Source organism: Carlito syrichta, unplaced genomic scaffold (assembly GCF_000164805.1).
Source record: "Carlito syrichta isolate Samal-C Ts95f unplaced genomic scaffold, Tarsius_syrichta-2.0.1 Scaffold304800, whole genome shotgun sequence".
In the NCBI taxonomy this organism is placed as follows: domain Eukaryota; kingdom Metazoa; phylum Chordata; class Mammalia; order Primates; family Tarsiidae; genus Carlito; species Carlito syrichta.
In genome coordinates this window covers 371094-381930 of record NW_007248896.1, presented here as the reverse complement: position 1 = coordinate 381930, position 10837 = coordinate 371094, and the positions used below count along the sequence as shown (strand labels likewise).

At 40.6% G+C, this 10837-nt stretch overlaps 1 pseudogene; it reads left to right on the top strand.

The window, feature by feature from the left end:
- The first annotated feature begins 814 nt into the window (after positions 1–814).
- LOC103263306 lies at positions 815–1553 on the top strand (annotated as a pseudogene).
- Positions 1554–10837: the final 9284 nt, after the last annotated feature.

The window sequence follows — 10837 nt, the reverse complement described above, 5'->3', positions numbered from 1 at the left end:
CCCAAAAAGATTCTCCTTTACTTGACTTTCTGAAATAAAACATCACAATATAAATTTCAAATTGTTGTGTGTTCTACTGGTCAAAGGGCACACACACACACACACACACACACACACACACACACACACACACACACACATTTACGTAGAACCTTATTTAAGTGACTTGATTCAACGAACTTGAGAATCGGCAAGTTAGGGTGGGTCTTTGCTCTAAGTCAATTCCTAGAAGACTTTGCTCACTGGGGGCCCCACCACATTTAAAACAAACAAGGAGAAGGACACACTGTACTACAAAGAAATCCTTTCTGTTTCTTTTGTGACCAAATAAGTATATCCTATTACTTGTTACTTTGAGACAGCTTTTGAGAGTGGTCAGTTACATCTGAAATACACAATTTGAAAGAAAACTAACATATATATTCATAGTGATTTACAATTATATACCATAGCATTTAATAGTCACATCTTTGTATGAAAGATATTCTCATTATACCTAATCCTGCCTTATTCCAAAAGGATTTACAAAAGAGAGAGACTTGTCTTTAACTCACAAATGAGAAAAACAGAGGCTGACCGGTGTTAGTGACTTCCCTACACTCACATACTCAGGTGTGTGGCCAAGTTGGAATCTGAAGCCAAGTCTTTTGAATTCAAATGCCATGATCTTTCCAGAAAGCACAGAAAAAACACCATCATCCTTCTTAACAGAAACAAGAAACCAGATGAAATCTCAAAAGAGAAATCCTGCTTCCCTATTGGCTCAGAAAGGAATTTGTTATTGAATAAAAGGTAAATGTGCCAGCAACACAAGATGGCAGCCAACACGGGCTCAGGTCCCTTGCAATTTCTGACTATTGGAAAAACTGGCCAGAAAGGAGTAGAGATGAAACAGCTAGCTGGGGTCTAGAAGATGACAAAGACATGACAACTACAAGATGAACAGAGATGATAATTGGGCCTCCAAGAACAATTTATGAAAACTGACTATACAGCCTTCAAATAGAATGTGGACCTAAATACCCAGAAGCATCCCCCTTTGTAAGATTTATAAGACGAGTTCGGTGGCTCAGCCTGTAAACCCGTGCTTTGGGATGCTGAGGTGAGTGGATTGCCTGAGCCTGCAGGTTTGAGACCCGCCTGGGCAACTTGACAAGACTTCATCTCTACAATAAATCAAAAAATCAGCTGGGCACGGTAGGGCGTGCCTGTAATTCCGGCTACTCAGAAGGCTGAGGCGGAAGGATCGCTGGAGCCCAGCAGGTCGAGGCTGTGGTGGCCGGAAGCGGCCACTGCACTCCCGTCTGGGCGACAGAGTGAGACTCCAACTCAAAAAAAAAGAAAAAAAAGAAAAAAGGTTTGTAATACAAATTAATATGAATACAGTTAATAGTTCTAATGGAGTGGTAGACCCCAGAGCCACATCAGTGCAAGCAAAGTGGCAGAACTCATAAAGTATCAAAGTTGTCCTGCAGGAGCTGTGGCACTTCATGGTGTCCAAGGAGAACATAAAGGTCCCCCAGCCACCCAAAGGACAGTGTTACAGCAAGTAGGCCACCCAGCCGCAACTGCCCTCCCTGTGTGACTGATGCAGTTTTCATTTTCCACAGTAGTAATTGCTAGATGTGTCTTACAGACCTCAAAGTATGGAGAGGAAGCTCCCATTCAAAGGCAATTTATCTTTTTTTTCTGAGTGGGAGTCGCACTCCATCACCCAGGCTGAAGTGCAGTGGTACGCACGCTCACAGCCACCCCAGTGTTGACCTTCTGGTCTCCAGCGATCCTTCCACCTCGGCCTTCCGAGTAGCCCGGAACTACAGACGTGTGCTACCATGCCCAGCTATTTTGTATTTATTGTAGAGATGAGCAATTTATCTTAAGATACTGGAAATGATACTAATTTTTTGTTCATTTGAATTATATAAGTTGTGTATAACAGAAAAAAAAAAAGGTAAACATGCTATGACCTCTGCATACAAAGTTTGACTTTTTACTACCCTGTATGTTAATGAAATATCATCACAGTTAACTAGATGAGAAGTTACACCATGAAGCTGAGGACATGAAGGCTGAACAGTTAACTGTTCTCAAATTGCAATATTTCATACGCACGCACACACACACACACACACACACACACACACACACACACACACACAAAAGTCAGCCCCAATTTATCTGCTGAAGAATTGGAAAAACATCAGAGTGGCATTAATCTTAAGTTAAAAAAAAAAAGAAAAATGAGAAACTTAGGAAATTTAAGAGATAAAAATGAGCATCATCAAAAATAATTTCTTCAAGACAAGTGTGGTGGTTCACGCCTATAATCCCAGTACTTTCAGAGGCTGAGGCAAGACGATCACCTGAGCTCAGGGGTTCGAGACCAGCTTGGGCAACTTGGCAAGACCTCATCTCTACAATAAATCAAAAAGATAAGCTGGGAGTGGTGGTGCATGCCTGTAGTTCCAGTTACTTAGAAGGATCCCCTCAGTCGAGCAGGTCGAGGCTGCAGTGGCCATGAGCATGCCGCTGCACTCCTGCCTGGGCAACAGAGTGAGACTCTGACTCTAAATAAATAAGTAAGAAAATAACGGAAGGATCGCCGGAGCCCAGCAGGTCAAGGCTGCGGTGGCCGGGAGCGCCCACTGCACTCCAGTCTGGGTGACAGAGTGAGACTCCAACTCAAAAAAATAAATAAAATAAAATAAATAAATAATTTCTTCAGAAAACATTTTCTGTGAAAATATTTAACAAACTCTGAAAAGCAAATGAGCCATTTCACTTAGTTGTAGAACTCTTCCCCCTAATTGTTTATTGCAGGAGATATGTTGGTTGTTCCTTGTTTTATTTTGGGAAGAGGAGGACAGGAGGAGTAAACTGAGGATAAAGTGCAGAAACTACGACATGCTCAGAAATTAGCGAGTAGAGAGAATGACACGATGTGCATCAGAAAATATATTCCTGCCGCATTTTCCTTTTGAGTTTTCAAAACCCACCAAAACTTTCAACCATTTCCCTGCACATTTCTCAATTTTACTTCTAAAGCAACAGTTGAGAATAGACCATAGACACATACAACAATAAACACAGGAGAATAACGGAGGAAAAATGGAACGCAGTTGCGAAACACAACATCTTTAGCTGGGAGAAAGTGTATCTGGGACAATTCAGCAGGAAGACCATCTTTTATTCTGACAAATGGAGTAGCTCTAGCCTTCTCATATGTATTAGTAAAAGTATGTGAAATGACTGATAAGGGCCCATGCAACTTTACTTAGTTAGTAAATTACAATTGTTTCTTTGTCCTGATGCACTAGTGTGTAGTATATACTTTTATATCCTGTGTGAGGTTATAAAAGTAAATAACACCTTTCCCAAACCAGTCATTTTAGCATGCAGTCTTTGTAATAATTATGATTCTATTATATACTAAGTCCACTGGGATAGGAGCTCTGCCTGGAATAAACTTCAGGTTAGAGACAGTTTGATAAATATTTATTAACAAACCACTGACATGGCAACAAACTAAAATCTATCTGATTTCTGTGGTGAAGTTCTTATGTTTCATACTGTTATTGGGGACATGCATGTTATTTGGGAAGATTAGTAGAATAAAATTCTCTTCCTTGCTCGTTCTTCATATTCACTCACTGTCCTCATTAATTTTTTGGAACAGCTAATTATGCAAAGGTAAGTAGTAGATGAATGGGCCCCCACTCTGCAGGCAGCTCTGAATACAGAACATTTGACACAGGCTCACACCAGAGGAGGTGGGATCATCTCTGATGGGCACTCAGGCTTCCTCGTGGTACACAAGTTATTCCGGGGTCTGCTCCCAATACTCCAATGGCTTGTGCCAAACGGAGGGAAGAAGAAAAAGTTGCTTTCCCAATGGGGGTCGGTGGCTTCTACCCTTCCCTTTGTTAGACACCTGGAGATTTCTAATCCTGCCTTGGCACTTGGGACCGTGGGATGCTGAGGATAAGGCTGTGCTCCTAGAGAGGATAGAAAAGTATTGTCAGTGATGGAGAGAAACAGCTGGAAAGAATATACATGAGCTAGACCACAGAAAGTGAGCAAACCAGCAACCCTCACAGCAGCCCATCGGTATCTGCAGAACTAACTCCCTTTAGGTGTGGCAGATGCCAACAGACATTTAATGGCTACTTTTCAACTCTCTAATGGGCACAGCTGAGAGGCTCAGTTGACTATAAGAAGATTCTAGACCTGTGGGACAAGAGCAGACAGCTGAGCAAACTCTTACTGGGGTACAGAAAGTATCAGTCTGTTTGGAGTTTATTTGGGTACATGCAGACCTTGCTTAATTGTCTATCTCTGGCCAAAAACAGACTATTATAACTGCAAGAAAAGGAAAAAGCAGCAAGACTAGATGTACTCAAACACAATAAATATTATGTTTTCTTGCAAATGTCCTCAACAAAAAGATACAGAAGCAGGAGAATTTAAAGAACACATCCAAGAGATCTGCACAGTCAGAAAAATCAGTGACTTTGTTTTATTTTTCAGTTTTCCAGGCAGGATCAATTAGTCCTATCATTATATAATTCTCAAGCAGTCCTTGAGTGATTGGTCTGTGCTGTATTAGGAGAGTTTAGGCCCCATTTTAACCTCGGTTGAATTTTAGACTCATGTAAAATGTCCTGCAAATGATTCAGGGAAAAAGAGGAGACACGGTGAGATAAAAGCAGAAGAGGTGAGTCATGAGATCTGAGTTCTTATTCCCAAGTTCAGTCACTAGTTGTGGAGGTTTGGATGGGTCCCTTTACTTCTCAGAGTCTCAGTTTCCTCATCTGAAAGAAAGAGAAGGAATTTTTCCATTTTTATTTGCACCAGTCTCTTCCTTTTGTCTCAATTTCATTAAAAACGGGCCCAGGTCGAACATTCTGGGTCAAAATAACTCTCTAAATTCCAATTCACAGGAACATATCATATTCAGAGTTGTGCAGATGAAGAGGTACCTAACTCAAACCACATAAATGAACTCCTCTGACACTACAGAACCTTTTGCTGAGGTAGTACACACTATTTTTGGATAGCACGGATGATCACAGATATCCCTGACAATGTGCTTCCCATCGCTTCTACCTAGAACTCACTTTTCTCTTCTCCAGTCATGTTACATATTAGTTGCTTTACTAGAAATGGGTAGAGAGATTTTGGAATTTTCACTTTCAACTTCACAATTTTAAACAGGAAAAATAAAAGGCTATTTTTCTTCCAGTAGAAAACACATGAAACTCGGTTGGTAATTCTTACAAATGGCACTAAAGGCAGAAAAAAAACAGAACTGATAAGCCAATTCAACACCATACAAAGAACAGAGGAAAATGAGAATTTTCCATGCTATGGATATTATCCACCTAGATAGTTCAAGGCCACAGTCATTTTCCTAACTCCCAAGTTTATATGTTGTATGTTTTCTTTCAACTGAATTACTCTAATATTGTTTTTGTCTATGCTTCAGCTATCTAGCCAAAAATAGGCTCACCAAAGAGTTTTGCAGCCATCCTTTTAAATAGCAAATCCAGCCGGGCTCGGTGGCTCAGCCTGTAATCCCGCGCCTTTGGGAGGCTGAGGTGAGTGGATTGCCTGAGCCTGCGGGTTCGAGACCCGCCTGGACAGCGAGATCTCATCTCTACAATAAATCAAAAAATCAACTGGGCATGGTAGCGCATGCCTGTAATTCCGGCTACTTGGAAGGCTGAGGCAGAAGGATTGCTGGAGCCCAGCAGGTCGAGGCTGCGGTGGCCGGGAGCGGCCACTGCACTCCAGTATGGGTGACAGAGTGAGACTCCAACTCAAAAAAAAAAAGATAAATAGCAAATCCACAGGCCCAGTGTAAGAATGAACCCTACCTACACAGTGCCTAGCAAATAGCTTCTTACTGTGCATTTGCATAACTAGCAGATATAAGCTCATTTTTCAGGGTTTTACTATTTTGACACTGTAAATCTAAAGTAGAGTTGAACTAGTTAGGCAAATAATTCATATAATTTTGTTTACATAACTGGAATAAAGGAAGGAAGAGAAGATAAAAATTCTACTATGGAATTTGTTGGTTTCTTTCAAGTATTTATAAATAATGTGAGATAATCTTTCTTTTAACTTAAACAAAACTGTTTAACATCTGCTTTTTATAATATTGTTATTTCTTGTGAATGCTCAGTGTTTGGAACTCTTGTTCCCAAGAATTACTTGCAAATATGACATAACTAAAATTCCAAAAAAAGAAACATGCACACATCCCATAACTCCAGTAAATCCTTGAATAACTAAAAGCCAGAACCCAACCAAACAGAATTTCCAGACTACCTGGAGCTTTTTCTTGTGATTTTTATAAGAAAGTAGGAAACTACAAAAAAGATACATATTTATTTAAAGCAAAGGACTTGCTAAAAATATCTATAGTTAATGTATATTCAGCCTAATTGTCTATACTTGGTATACACAACTGTTCATGATGAGGGTAAAGACTGGACTTTTATCTCTACCCCAAATTATTTTTTGGAACAAGAATACAAACAGATAGTATCTTTTCTTTCTATAACTCTACAGCTTAGCACAGTGATTAGATCTCCATATTGAAAATATTTGTGTTAACAAATTAGTAAGTAGTGTAGAGGCAAAACATGCTAAATTTTAAAAGATTTGCGATGTCTCATATATGGAATATAAGATCACAGAATCTGGCTGGGTGCAGTGGCTCAAGTCTGTAATCCCAGCACTTTGGGAGGCCGAGGTGAGGGGATTGCCTGAGCCCACGGGTTTGAGAACAGCTTGGGCATCTTGGCGAGACCTCATCTCTACAATAAATCAAAAAATTAGCCAGGCGTGGTAGCGTGCACCTGTAGTTCTGGCTACTTGAAAGACTGAGGCAGAAGGATCGCCTGAGCCCAGCAGGTTGATGCTGGGGTGTCCACGAGCATGCCATTGCACTCCAGCCTGGGCAACAGAGTGAGAAGCAACTCAAAAATAATAATAATAATAATAATAATAATAACAACAATAATAGAATCTGAAGGTCTAAAGGAAACTTACAGATTTATTTAACCCTCCTTAGTACAGGACTTTTCCAAAAACATTCTAATATTTTCCAAAATCCTTGGTATTGGGTGCTAAATTGGGAACATGCATATACACACACACACAAAATCATCTATTATCTCACAACAGTCCTGTGAGCCAGACATATTTATCTTGCAGTTGGGAAAACTGAGGCTCAGAAAGTGATGGGAGGAGATAAGAAAGAAGAAAAGGTCAGAAAGAAGTGTAACAATTTTTGACCAACTTGTTTTTATGGTCTAAGATCTAAGGATAAATTAAGCTGGACACAGCGGCTCATGCCTGTAGTCCTAGCACTTTGAGAGGAGTAGGTGAGAGGATTGCCTGAGCCCAGGGGTTTGAGACCAACCTGGGCAACTTGGTGAGACCTCATCTCTACAATAAATAAATTTTAAAAATTAGCCAGGCATGGTAGTGTGCACCTGTAGTTTCAGCTACTTGGAAGGCTGAGGCAGAAGTATCGTCTGGGTTCAGCAGGTCAAGCCTGCAGTAGCTACGAGCATGCCATTGCACTCCAGACTGGGCAACAGAGTCAGACTTTGACTCAAAGAAAAAAAAAAAAAATTAATCAGACAAAATGAAAATGTGGCTTCTCTTCCCTATGTGCAACGCACACACCAATATCCTACAATTGGTTTACTGGGATGTATGCAATAAGTCAAGACAGTCCCTGCAACACACTATACACATGAATGTTAGTGTCCTTTCTTTTTAGTGTGTTACTGCATCTTGGGGACAGGCTAAGATACTTAGGACTCACTCCCAACTCTGCAACTTTGGGAATTATCACATAACTAAGGAGGGTTATGAGGAACACTACAACCCATTCTTCTAAGAATAATCAGTGCAAGTATGTTTTTTATTGTAATTTAAAATTCAATGTATATATGTCTCCTTCCTCCCTCCACCCTCAAAAAGATAAATAACTGGAATGACTGAATACAACGAAAATACAGACATGGGGAAAGGGTGGCAATTTTAACTTTGAAACTCACTATACTTGTCAGTTAAAGTCAGACCTAAAGCATTAATTTATTCTGAAACATTAATTAACTGGAGCTTTTTTGCATTTAATTTTCTCTGGCATTTTGGAATCTATTCTAAGCCCTGTGGAAATGGCAGGTCTGATGTCATTAAAGTTAGCCTTTCAGAAAGTCCTAGAACTGAAGACTCCACATTAAAAAACGCTGAGGGTCCAGATAATGCAAATCTAAAGTATTATTAAAGGATATTCTTTACACATGAAAGATAAACCTTCATTTCATTAAAAATGAATTCAACTGTCAGAAACCTTCAATTTTATATAATATTTGGGCCCTTCAAACTCCACCTAAAAAAACATAATCTAAAGCCAGTTTCATTTCATTCATTCATTCATTTGCTCATTTAAATATTTGCTGAGTACCAACTACATGCCAGGCAAGTACCACTCTGGGCAGAGCAAGCAAGATCCTTTCTTGTGTGGTTTATGGTCTAGATGGGAAAACAACTAAGAACAAATAAGCAAATATCCAAGAGGGATAAGTATAGTAAGGAAAACAAAAGAGTAATGCAATCAAGCATGATGGGAAGATCTCTGAGTGAGAGGAATTTGCCAAATCCTAAGTGATAAGGGGATGGCCACAGAAAGACCTAGGAGGGATCCATGGTGCCACAGCATGGAGGCGGGAATGAGTATGGCAGATTTGAGGAGCAGGATGGCCGCCAGAGTGTCTGAGCCACAGGGCAGGTGGGGGTGTGCGGATGTGGGTGTGTGTCTGGGGGGATCATGAGTTGCATTTTAGACAGGAAGAGTTTTAGATGCCCGTTTAAAAGAACAGGACAATAAAACAACAAATGATAGCAATTTCATGCTTACCCAGAGTCAAGAGAGAAACTCACAATGGAATTCAGGAACAGATACTACTGACTGCAGACACAATGGTAGAAGACAGAAGTTCTCTAACAAGTTTTATTCCATGAGTCACTTTAGATAGTCAATGGAATCAGGTGATATTTGATTTCATATGCCCCACATTCAACATTGTAAGCATATCATAAAACATTTTATTAAGGAAGACAATCCTTCTAAAACCACACAGATTATTTCTACTGTATAGCTAACACAGTGGGCTCTAGGTACATGTGGTAAAAATTTTTTTAAAATTAAAATATTTGTAATAGGCCCAGCACTTTGGGAGATGGAGGTGAGAGGATTGCTTGAGTCTAGGGGTTCGTGACCAGCCCAGACAACTTGGCAAGATTGTCTGAGCCTAGTAGGTAGAGGCTGCAGTCAGTAGTATCTGTTCCTCCAGTGCCATGAGCGTGCCACTGCACTTCAGCCTTGGTGACAGAGTGAGACTCTGACTCAAAAAAAAAAAAAAAGTATGTAATAGAAATCAGTATTGGGGGAAATTAAAAGTAGAAAACTTTAAGTGGTGGCTTGCAACACCAAAAAACTACTGTTTGGCTGGTGAATGTCAGTGTGTGTATCAGCCTGTTTGTGCGAGTGTATGCAAGGTGATGTTGGCTGATGGTGGCGAGAGGAGAGTTTCTTTCCAAGTCAGGTTGCCCCAAATTATTAGACTTCCTTGCTTGGGATGCTGTAAGTTTGAATTTAGATGGATTTGGTATAAGCTGTTTTTAAAAAGTGACACAGATATGGTAAAAAATGGAACTAAATATCTTCCTAAAGTGCAGATTGCCAAGGCAGCACAGAATTCCATGGCTGCCTCTACTTCCCAAGATGCAGGTCCCCAGAAGCCAAGGAATCATCACCATTCCTTCTGCCTCTTCACTTTCAAGACATTTTTGTGCCTGGGCTTCACCAGTCTGGGGCAAGACCTGCATACTTCAGATTATTTGCATTTATGGATTATGACCGTAATACATACCAAGGTCAAGAGTTGCGATTCCAAGTCTCCTTGTCAACATTTGGGAAAGAGCCACCTTACTTTTGGTGAACAAATCTTCAGAGGAAAGAATTCCCCTGTAATGCAGGTGTCTGGTAATAGATATGGCCTCCAAATTCACTTTGAGTATCTCAGGAAGGGTTAGTATTTCTCATACCTACAAATGTTACCAATAACTGTTTTCTCTAACTGACAATGAGTCATTCTAACAACTGTTTGACCTTCCAGGAATGGTTCCTCTCTAATCCTCTAGGAGGAAATAGAGCCTAACTGGACACCAAAAAATCTAGATCATCCTATGAGATGCTGCCCTCAAACATATTCTCTGTACTGCCCAAGATGGTGGGGTCATCACAAGGAAATAAAGGCCTGGATGTTTGAAAGAGGTGGACCTTTTGGGGACATGCAGAAGTAAACAATTAGAATCAAAAGGAAGAATGCGCTGAAAGCACACAGGGTGGGTTTTGAAGAATGAACAGGAATTAGTTAGGTTGAGAGGGTTGGAAGATGTAGACAGTAATTCAAAGGAGCTAGCTGTGACATGAGGAGGCAAGGTGGAGTATGATGTCTGAGGAACAAGCAGCCCCATCTGATTACAGCACGGAGGGTGGGGAGAGGAGGAACGAATGCTGCCAGCTCCATTCAGAAGGACCTTAGGGTTCCTGATAAAGAGTGTGACAATTACTCTGAAGGAAACAAAGAATAGAAGAATGTTGAGTCTGGGGGAGAAATGCAGGGAGTAGGGTTCCTGGCATGAGCAAGCTGGCATTTTAGTCAGAGTACTGGGAATGGCAGTAGCTGGAGCATGGATTAGGGTAAGGCTGGGAAGTGTCAAGACTGGAAGCAAAGTAGAGGATAAAGTA